Source organism: Uranotaenia lowii, chromosome 2 (genome assembly GCF_029784155.1).
Source record: "Uranotaenia lowii strain MFRU-FL chromosome 2, ASM2978415v1, whole genome shotgun sequence".
NCBI lineage: Eukaryota > Metazoa > Arthropoda > Insecta > Diptera > Culicidae > Uranotaenia > Uranotaenia lowii.
The window spans coordinates 249,661,314-249,673,457 of NC_073692.1; positions in this window are offsets into that span (position 1 = coordinate 249,661,314).

The window sequence follows — 12,144 nt, forward strand, 5'->3', positions numbered from 1 at the left end:
TCTCGCTAATTTTGAAATACTCAGAGCCCGGCTCCAATTTACTCAGAGATCGCCTTTGGTACACCCAAAATAATCTGCACGTAGCGGCTACGTGAAAAACTACATAATTTTTATCCAATTGATTTTCACGTAAATGCTACGGAATCAATACGTATTTGCGTCCCTATAAGAATTCGTGCTTCATGGAGCGCATCTACAATTTACGTGAATTTCAAGTAAGTTCAACGCGATGTGGCCATGAATGCTATGGGGAATGTTTTTAATATTTACCCGAATGAAATTAAGGTTGATTTTTCTTTCGTATTTTTATTTTTGTAACAAATGTTCAAAACAAAACAAGTTAACAATGGCATAAACTTTATTTTCACAATATTTACACTTACACTACACTTTATGAGAAATTAGAACACCTCAATTCCTGCACCGTTATTTTGGTTTGTTGAATCCTGTAGAGATAGGAAAGTATACATTACTGAAAAATTAATAATTTAAATTCAAAATACTTCACCTTGTTCTTTGTTGCGTGATTGGTGCGCTGTTGAACCCAGACAGTCATATGTAGTCTGTATACGTCAGGACTCCTAACAAAGAACGGGTGTTGAAACGGATGATGAAAAAACAAAACATTTAAATAAATATAATTTGGCATAATTATCGCTTACCAGGTGATCAAGTTAAATCCAATGAAACCCTCCTTGATATGCATTTTCTCGTCTAGGGAAGATTGAGAACTATTGAAAAATCTGCTTTCCTTCACAACAGCTAAGAAAATCAACCTGAATGTCAATTCCCTTTTCTAATAAGAATTTACCACATCACGCTCTAGAAAAATGAAAAGACATGAATGCACTTAGATTTTACGTGAAATTCATGCGCTAATTACGTAGAAGTAAAGGAGTTACTACAGGCAAACGTAGAATCGATGGGATGCAACAAAATCTTAGTTTACGTGAAAAATCCCGTAGAATAAATTTCTAAATTATTTTGGGTGTATGAAGCTGCCGTCGCTTGATCTAAAACGACTCAGTTTTTCCGAGTAACGGCTACTCAGACGACACGAAAGTTGGCACTCGGCAAATTCGAGTGCTTGAAGGCGACAACTGAGTAAACGTTGATCAGTTAGTTCGAGGCCTTCCATCACTTTTTTCGAAATTGCTGAATTTTTATTCGGAATACCAATTTCTAATGGTAAATATTAACTATTATTAACATTTTCTGAAGAATCAGACGTTTTTGATTTGATTACAGGGTGCGATAATGGAATATGCGATGTAGGACTACTCTCGGAGGTGCACTAGCAGCAGCAAGCTAAGCCACAATCCGATTTCGTGGTCCCCAATTTGGCGTCCAATTATCAATTCAGATTATCGTTTCAGATGAGAAAGCCACTATTTCGATGTAATAGGTAAAAAGGTGCAATTTTCAGGATTAAAAAAAATGTAAATTTGGTGAAAATTCAAAAAATTATAATTAGGGAAATATAACCATTTAGCAAAATAATTTCACTTTTTTTATCCTGGTCCACCAATCTGACAATATTCTTATTGATTTAACATGGGTTTTACTATGCCTACGTGGAAAAAGCGGCCAAAATCCGTCCCGAAATCATTCGCGCATTCTGAGTAACCCCGACTCAGTTGTCGCGAAAAGGGCTGTTAGTCAGTTCTGAGTAAAGGCCGTTTAGTCAGAACTGAGTAGGTGCGGTTTTGGCGACAACTGAGTAACCCTGAAGTCACTCTGAACTGAGTATCTGAAAGTTAGCGAGTTGTACGATTTTCTTGGACTTTTGAGCAACAACAGGGGGTTCAGTTTCAGTTAATTTCAGCTACTTTGGTACACGGAGGGAAATTTCTGTCGACTTTTTCTTAGTTTTTTATTTGCTTTGAAATTATTTAATCTTTTATTTTACATGTATTCCGAATTGGTTTAGACAGTGTCAAATAAACCAAGTTTTAAATTAGAACGTTACATACTTTTAGATGTTAGATAACAAAACGGAAGTTTAAACAAGAGATTGGGAAAAATCGTCACAATAAAAATTGTTTTATTTAGCCGAGAGAACATTACAAATATTCAAAAAATATCAAATGACTTACGTGGTAAAATCGACTTGAAGACATTTTGAGGGATTTGGTTTTTCCCCCTTTGGCTTCGGTCTACCGGGATCGTCAGCCAGGTCAAGGTCGTTCAGTTGCTCCATTGTTGAAGGATTCCACGGCAATCCTCGGTTCGGTGCACAGTCAATCGATCCAATCAGAATCTCATCCATTACGATTAGAAAAAAGTAGCGGTGATAGAATACATCCTTGTCTCACTCCAGCAGTTACCGGGATTGGTTCGGACAAGACACCGTCGTGCAAGACCTTGCACGAAAGTGCCTCATACTGTGCTTCGATGAGATGGACTAGTTTCTCTGGGACCCCTCGTCGCCTTAGAGCCGCCCAGATGTTTTCATGGTTAAGTCGGTCGAATGCTTTTTCGAAATCAACGAACACCAGCAGAAGAGAGACCTGGAATTCGTTGATTTGTTCCAGTATTATTCGTAGCGTTGTGATGTGGTCCACACATGATCGTCGAGATCGGAATCCAGCTTGTTGCCGTCGGAGTGTAGCGTCTATTTTCTCCTGGATCCTGTTCAGGATCACTTTGCAGAGTACTTTGAGGGTTGTACAGATCAACGTTATGCCTCGCCAGTTACCGCACTCTGTCAGGTCTCCTTTTTTCGGGACCTTTACGAGGATACCCTGCATCCAGTCGGCCGGGAATGTTTCAGTATCCCAGATGTCAGCGAAAAGACGGTGCAACATTTGTGCTGATAGGGCAGGGTCGGCTTTCAGCATTTCAGCAGGGATGCAATCGATCCCAGGTGCTTTGTTGGATTTCATGTTTTTGATTGTCGCTTCTATTTCAGCCAGCGAAGGCGCTTCCGAGTTGACGCCATTTATGCGACTTACTGTTGGCGCTTCGAGCTGCAGATTCTGTTGGCCATCGCTATTCGTGACTCGGAAGAGTTGTTCGAAGTGCTCAGTCCATCGTTTGAGCTGATCTGTTCGATCGGTCAATAACTGACCTGCTCGGTCTTTTAGCGGCATTAGTCCTTGCACCACTGAGGCGGCGAGAAATGTCATAAAGTAATCGGATATCTCCATTGGCGGCGGCTCTTTCTCCCTCTTCGGCTAGGGAGTTTGTCCAGGCTCTCTTGTCTCGTCTACAAGCTCGTTTAACTGCCTTTTCCAGCTCCGCATATCGTAAGCGGGCGGCTGCTTTGGCTGACCCGGTACATGCCTGCTCAATTCCGACTTTCGCCTTTCTCCGATCATCGACCATCCTCCAAGTTTCATCCGACATCCATTCACTCCTTCTTCCACAAACTTTACCGAGGGTACCATGGCTCGTCGTGATAAAGGCATTCTTGATTCCACACCACTGTTCTTCGACTGTTCCGTCTGTCGGCAGCTCCGAGGCTCGGGATTCTAGCTGTTCAACGTATGCCCTTTTCACCTCTGGATTCTCCAACCGGCGGACGTCGTATCGACACCCGACTTTCTCCTCGCGCCGTTGGACACGTGCAACTCTCAGTCGTATCTCGCCAAGGATGAGGTGATGGTCAGATGCAATGTCTGCGCTTCGCTTGTTGCGGACATCAAGAAGGCTCCTTCTCCATTTTCGGCTGATGCAGATGTGGTCAATTTGATTTTCTGTTCGGCCATCTCGGGATACCCAAGTGACCTTATGTGCTGGTCGATGGGGGAAGAGCGATCCACCGATCACCATGTTGTTGTTGCCACAAAATTCTACAAACAGTTCTCCGTTTTCGCTCATCTGTCCTAGGCCATGGCGCCCCATGATGCGCTCAAGGTCCTGATTGTCGGAGCCAATCTTTGCGTTGAAGTCGCCCAGATGGATTTGAATGTCACCCTTCGGAATTCTCTCAACCACGCTGTTCAGTTGACTGTAAAACTGCTCTTTCTCCTGCAAGTCGGCAACGTCAGTTGGCGCATAACACTGGACCATTGTAAGGTTTCTAACCCGTGTTCTAAATCTGGCTACGATTATTCTTTCGTTTATCGGTTCCCATCTAATGAGGGCCGCGTAGGCCTGCGGGCTTAACAGGAAACCAACTCCTCGTTCCCGAGTAGCATGTTCTCCTCGTATGCCAGAGTAAAGCAGGACTTGCCCGGATTGTGTCTTGTGTTCTCCAGTATTAGGCCAACGGACTTCGCTCAGTCCCAGAATTTCAAGCTTGAGGCGGCTAGCCTCTCTAGCAAGTTGTTCCAGTTTGCCTTGTTGGGCAAGGGTTAAAACATTCCAAGTTCCAATTCGTGTCCGTGTTTTCATGCTAAAAGTCGTCGCCAAAGTTCCAGGTCGGTCATTTCTTTCGGATTCCGTAACAATTTCAAATCGGGAGCAGTAGGTTGTTAGCCTAAAGTCCCTATCCCGCGATGGGGCTGCCATCTTGGACTTAGCTGGCGGGAGCCGCATTTCATAAATTCAGCCGCTTGCTGCAAGACAGACGCTGTTTGAGCCGCCCCTGACCTGGAGAACAGACGCTCGGTTGTTGTTGCACGCCGCCCCTAACCTGGGGAACAGATGCGTGCGGCCACCTTCTCAGTCTGCATGCGACCAAAGCATCCACCGGGGTTGGGTACCCGATCTCCGCTTAGGTTACTCGCACCCCAGCCGGCACCGCGGGGAGGTAGAGATAGGAGTTGTGAATAAGAGGTGATATGACCACTATGGGGTCTCGTGTTGCACATTATCCACCGTTTACCAGCCAGACTTTTTTATCCGTAAAGAGAAACTAGAGAAGGCTTTCGAAGACAAGGGGCTGTCGCGACAAGCCGGTTTGTTTCACAAACTCACGGTGTACAATATCATGAGGTGATATATTCCCTATAATGTCGTCTAGTAAATCTAGTGATCCTCGGTGTATGCAGCATGATCTTACGCACGCAAAGCTTTTTGCCTTGCACGCTATTTGAAGATAGTAATGACGTCATTTGTTTACATTTAAACGAGTTGTTTATTCGTGGGAGAAGCCTAACTATTTATACCTTGACACAAACTTATCAAATCCGACTTGGAATCCATATCAATCGATATCATCGATATCAAAACAGCTCAACAGCGTAGGTTTCAAGCTCTCGGATAGGCATGATTCTGCTGGACTCCCGGATCATGGGCCGTTGAAAATGCAGGAGTGATTATTACAGGAAATTTGATAAAAACCTAAATTCTCCAAGAGCAACCGATACATAGCAACTAAAATCAACAAGCTTTCGCAACCATGCAACGGTTTGTGAAAAATAACAAGCCTTGGCAACAACAACAACAACAACAACAACTGGTGGACGGTCTCATTACTAGAATCAAGCTCACTGGGAAGTCGGAGGAAGATTGTGCCATCTGTCCACTGGGTAAGCAATCTAAATTACCATTTCCCAAGAATGGACACCGGGCGATTGGTGCACACCGACATCAGCCGCCCGATGGAATCATCCGCAAATGTAGTGACTACGGTTTTTCATGAGGTTTTTGGTGGAGAAAGCGAATGATACTCTGACTAATGTGACCGTGCTCCCTCCGCAACAAACTTCAAATCCGTTTTGGTCACAGACGTTGAGGCACAGCGGTTGGGAGCACGCTTTACCTGGCAAGTATTTATCATAGATACCACTGCCTAGTGCCTGGATTGCCTGGTTCTTCTTATAACAGCAAGGTTCAAGCAAATGGTCCTCAAATAACGATGGCATCACTTCAACTCGCCTCGAGGAATAATACAATCACAGTTCAACTTTTTTTTTTTCAAATAAGCTATTTTTGTCTCTAAAGTAGCTAGCAATTAAGTAACCACAAAAAATATCAATTTTTTTAAAATTATTCAGCTTGCAGCTAATTTTATTCATTGGATGAGGTGAATCTGCAAACTAAGAGACGCTCAATTTAAAAGTATTGCCCATCAAAACATTAACGGAATGAGATTTCATTTTGCATATATTATCAGCACTCAGCACAATAAAGACAAGGCGAACTCACATGTCTCTGAACATTATTCCTTGACGTGGGCAGGTTGCCGTGTACCGCTTCTCATGGGTCCTCATTGCAGGAATTGGTGTTGGTGTATTGGTGCTTAGATCGTCCTACTGCACCTCTTGCACCTTCCCCTTCACTGCACACTGCCCAATGGGCGACCAACAGATTTTTCGGCAATCACGCCACCGGATGCTGTTTCCTTCGGCTCGACACGTGAGTATGCCGCACAAGTCCACATAGGCTTCCCGAGCCCGCTCTTCCAAACCCTGGTGGTTTTGTATCGTCAGCTGGTTCGCTGGCTTCAACCGCAACTTCCGCTCCAACCCACTCTTTTCGAAGAGATTCGCTGACTGGCCTAACGAGACCTTTCTTGTGTACTCGCACCCTGGCGAACTTCCGACTTCCGATTTTGATCCGTACCCTATGACGCGGAGTATTTCACAAGCCCCGCACCGATGAACTTTTTCCTGACACACGATTTGACCTCCTTAATATTTGTTATCCACCCGAGGATACCAACCAGGTGTTCAGGAACCGGACCCCTGAAGCCTGGTGGCGTTTTGTTGCTTAAAAGGAATGCCTTTCTAGGCGGTGGTCCCTCGTAGCGACGTTCGTTTTAAGGCACCGTGGCTACCGACAGCAGCAGCTTTGGGAAAAATGCGCCAAGCAAAAGAACCCCAATATTAGGGCTGCTTCCTTCCGCGGTTAGGTTCCTCCCTCGCCAAATCTGTGCTGTGGTGAGTTGTGGCTGACACCGGGAAATTGTTCGTTTTCGTTCTGGTTTTGCGAAAGCGAACGACTTGCCTTCTCTCGGAAATTCTTACTCCTGGCTACCGACAGAGACGAATTTGGCAAAGGTTTGCTAATAGCCTTCTATCCGGTGAAATTGGTTCCTTCGAATGGTGGTCCCAATGATCCGGTCTGTCTTAAAATTGGCCAGGAACGCCTCGTCGAGCCTGCCGATCACGCCTTCCAAAACGCAAGTCACTTCCACGTCAACTTATTTCCGCGTTATTTTTCTTTTTTTCCGTTCCCTTTTACACTGGAGCAAATCAGGTTTTCAATTTTGGTTGACGTCTGAGTTGACCGAGGGGTGCAACAATTTAATGTCCACACTGAGTGGATTTTGTGAGTCTATGTTTGGCCTTAAAATTAACAAGTGTGTGCTGATATATGCTTACTAACTGTTACAAACTAACATATAGAGCTCCACACCTCTGGGCCAATTTTGATCAAAAGAAGCTAGTCACTCCACTTGGAGCAAGTTTTTAGCGTTACAATAGTCGCAAGCTTCTCTTTTATGGCGTTTAAAATAATGAGAGTTCCTTAATTTTCAGTGTATAGGGGAGATAAGGGCATAATGGCCACCTTAAGGAAAACGCTTATTTTAACATAGAAAACAGCTTTAATATGTGAATTACATAATTGTTTCGTGGGGCTTGTGATATAGCTCAGTTGGCAAGTCAGTTGCTTTCTGAGCCGATGTCCGTGAGTTCGAGCCCAAAAGTAAACATCGATAATAGTTGTACCGGATAAGTTTTTCAATGACTTAATTGTCTGTCAACTTCATCGTTGATATAAGTCGCGAATGACATAAAGATGTTAAAACGACTATAATCGAAACAAAAAAAAAATTGTCTCGTGTTCAGACACTAAAATAGTCTATTTCCTAAATGGCTGAAACTTGAAAAGGTAGATATTAACGTTTTAAAATGCATTTTAAAATTTTTGGCCGAGAACTGAAAACCAGTCACTGCAGGGGCATAATGAGAACCCCCTCTGGGGCAGTATAAGAACCATTAATCGGGGCACGATGAGCGTTTTCTGTCGAGTAATCTAGCAGCGAATGTAACTCGATGATATCAACTGAATAATAGAGCGACAACTTGACTTGTTTCATCTGACGATTTGCCCTGGAGGCGATGGGCGCGCTCGCTATCCCGGTATACGATTTCTCAAGCGTTAAACAGATAAAGCAATAGCCTTTACTTCAATTTCACTCCGATTAGCTGTCATTCTTATGGAAATTTGGGTAAGAGTAAAGAGCAAGCTTTATTCTTTTTAGCAAGCCCAAGCCCAAATGAGTATAGTCGAAGACTTTGTCTATCTCGGCTCACTGGTGACGGCAGACAATGACACCAGCCGTGAGATCCGGAGGCGAATTATCAGCGGAAGTCGTGCTTACTATGGACTCCACAAGCAACTGCGGTCGAGAAGACTTGTCCTCGCACGAAGTGTAACCTGTATATGACGCTCATTAGACTGGTTGTTCTCTACGGGCACGAGACATGGATATTGCTCGAAGGATGAACCACGAGCTCGCGTGACTCTACGGCGAACCCGGTATCCAGAAGGTGGTGAAGGCTGGCCGGATACGCTGGGCGGGACATGTTGCGAGAATGCCGGACGACTGTCCTGCAAAACAGGTGTTCGCTACGAATCCGGTAGGAACAAGACAAGCGGGGGCGCAACGAGCGAGGTGGTTAGACCAAGTGGAGCGTGCGAACGTGGGGTACCCGAGAAATTGGAGAACGGTTGCCTTGGACCGAGTGAATTTTAGGAATTATGTTCGTCAAGTTATGTCGTGAGACAGAATACTATGTAAATAAATAAAATAAGCCCAATTGGAAGGTGTCGGAGAGATAATCAGAGGCGCAACCGTCAGATGTAAACTAATCAAGCTGTAGCTCTATAATTCAGTTGACTACATCCAGTTGAATTCGCTGGTAGATTATACGGCAAAAACGCTCATCGTGCCCCGATTGATAGTGCTCTGTTCGCCAACAAATTTAAGTAAAAACGCGTTTTAAAATTGATTAAAGTGAAAAATCAAAAAAGTTAATCATGGTGAAAGTTGAGAAACCATGTGTACATAATGTTGCAGTGCGTACATTATAGATCAAGTTGATTTTAATGTCATAAAAGCTTATTTCGTGGTGTTCAAAAATTATAATACTTTCGTCACTTGAGAACCTAGCTGGTTTTTTTTTTAATATTTCTGTAAAGATGATAAGGAGATGTCTTTTTTGGTGAAAAATTAATACTATAGGAAGAACGAAACAAATCCTCGTGGAAATTTATTTATGAAAATACGTACTTTTGTAGAAAAGAGGAGTGCTTATTATGCCCCGGGTGCTCGTTATGCCCTTATCTCCCCTACTTAACTTAATTGTAAACACACTATTCCTAAATTAATTTGGTAAATAAATACAATTCTATAAATTATCCGTGAAACTGCTTTTGTTTCATATCGAGAAAAATATTTTTTGAATGAACAATAAACCTAAATTCAAGCATATATTCATTCTAGGCACGTGAAGGATATCATAATCCTGACATCTGGTACGCAAATACTCTCCCTGGCTAGTAATTATTTCTGGTTTTTACTATTACTCGGACCACTAAGGGCAGGTTGGCTATTATGGAATTCCGTCATCAAACCTTGGCTGCGGCAAAAAGGAGAACAGGAAACACTTGTCAACGAAAAGAAACAGCAAAAAGCGGAACGTAAAATGAGACGAGTAAGATAAACTGATAAACCTTTGTAAATGAATTATTCTTCCAGTTTATAAATAAACGAAACATCAAGAATTGCTTGTTTTCTTGTTTCATGAGAATATTTGTCCGGTATATAAATGCGTGCCCAAAAACTTATTTCACGGTATCAGTGGTCGTCAACAAGAAATGACAAAAAATCTATTTCTTGTGGATTAATGGGAGGTTTACAAAAACGGTACAAGAAAACTTTCTATGATTATTTGACAACCATCTTTTCTTTCAGTGGAGAGTTATTTCTGTAACTTGGCCAACAATGGCACTAATACCAACGTTTTACCATTCGTGTCATCATTGTAATTTAAATTTTTCAGCGTCTCATAAATTTTATATTTTTCCATTTTTTGTTTTTTTTTTGGTTTTATTTATGACATTTTACCACCTTGTGGCAGTGGTGTTTAGTGACTTTAAATTCTACAGAAGTTTGTAGACATTACTTTTTTTTAATTCTATAAGGGACTTTGATTCTTCGTTTTTCAAGATTTCAAAAACAGCTCCCTTTATGTTGTACACCTTGCGAGCTTGTTTGTATCCGTGACAGTCGGTCACGGTCAGGTATGATACCTTAACCCTCATCCGCACCAGGCTTCGTTACCCTTATCAGACTTAGGAGTGTCAATTTGACACTCAAAGCTTAAATCGTTATAACTCTTTTCATACTTGACTTGAAACCTTGTAATGTCAGTAAAATATGTTTAGAACGCTATATATATATACCTAAAGCTACTAGTTTTCTCGTTTTTCAGCATGAAGAAAAAAAAAACGAAAAACATGCCTCAGGAAAACTGCTGTAGTTTATATATTACACGTCCAAAAAATATTTGCCTTATGCATATGAAAGCTGAAGTTAATGTCTACATCATGAAGACAAGAAATATTTTTTTAATTTTTTTTAATGAAAGGGTCACAAAAAGTTCAAAAAAGTGGTATGAAAAACCTACTTTTCATTCGATTGCTAGTAAAAACTGTTTGAGCGGTGGTAAAGTTTTTAAAAAAATATGATTACACAATTTATTCTAATTCTAACATTTTGTTGTCTTTAGATTTTTGACGCAATGAAAATTGATTTTTCTGGATTTTTTTAAAGTTGACTTGACTTGTGATCCACCGTCAGGTTGTACCCAGATTTTCATCCTTTACTTTGTTTGGATCAATCAAAAGCATATCCATTGGAAAGGAAATTTAATCTACATTCTAATAAGGTGCAACAATTTACGCTGTAAGATTATACAAAAATGTGATAATTATAAACGTAAAATCTTTCCAGAATTTCTAGAACCACAAGCAGAACGCGTTCAGCAGAATTTGTGCATCCAATTTGACGTAAAATTACACCAAAAAATAAATAGTGTGTACTTTGCGCGATTTTTTTACAAATTGAAATTTCATCTGTTTTTGTGATCCACAGTCAGGTTGTACCCAGATTTTCAGTACTTTTACTTTGTTTGGAAACTTAATCTACATTCTAGTGAGGTGCAACAATTTACGCTGTAAGATTATACAAAAATGTGAAAATGATAAACGTAAAAACATTCCAGAATTTCTAGAACGCGTTCAGCAGAACGTGTTTGTTTGTTCTCCGAGTAGGTACGGTGGGAGGTGATTTGGGCAGAAAGCCAAGCCGAGAGCCGAAATAATGATGCGTGTCGTGACTAGCAAACACGAACTACATCAATAGAATATTTCGAAGAAAATGAGTCAGGCGCGTGAGAACTGCTTCCAATAGTCCTATTTACCGCTAGTAGAATTGGTGTCATAATCCAGAGTGTTCCACTAACTTATTAATTTAGAAAAAAATAACCTAAAAAACGACCGTGTTTGTCGACTTGCTGCCCGTTTTTTTTGCAATGCCATTTCCTGGCAGTGCAGTAGGACACCGGTTAGTGTGCGTGAGAAATGTCAAAAACAAGAAAATAAAAAAGCAAGTACTGTAAAATATCCAAAAGCGCCACAAAATACTTCAAAATCAACTTTCAACTGCATGTGGCATTTTTAAACTAAACTTAACACTAAACATACCGACACTTTGTATATACCTATTCATACCGCAAGCGGTCAAATGACGGTTTACACTGTTTTCGCTAAAACTTTCTTGTTTCTCAACCGATTCTTTAAAATTTATAGTTTTGAAAAGCCTATAATGTCACTCAAATATGTTTCTCAGACAATTTTCAGCTACAATCAATTATTTTAAAGTTATGTTAAGTCCAAGAAATTTTTTATGAAAAAACATGCTTCAGGAAAATTGCTATAAATCTGTTCATCAGAGCTCGAAAAAAAATTCACTTAGTGCATGAGAAAGCTGAAGTTAGAAGCTTATGTTGCACATACGTAAATTTTTATCAAATTTTTTTAAAGATCATGGCCACAAAAAAATGTTAAAAAAGTTGTGTAAAACCCGTACTTTTCAATCAATCAACCGCCAAAGCTGTTCCTGTTACAGTAGAAAAATTTCAAAAAAATGAATTGGAATGTTGACGTAATTTGTCATATTTTGGCATCTTTAGATTTTTTTAAAATACGAAATACATAATTTATGACGAATTTCCAAAGGTA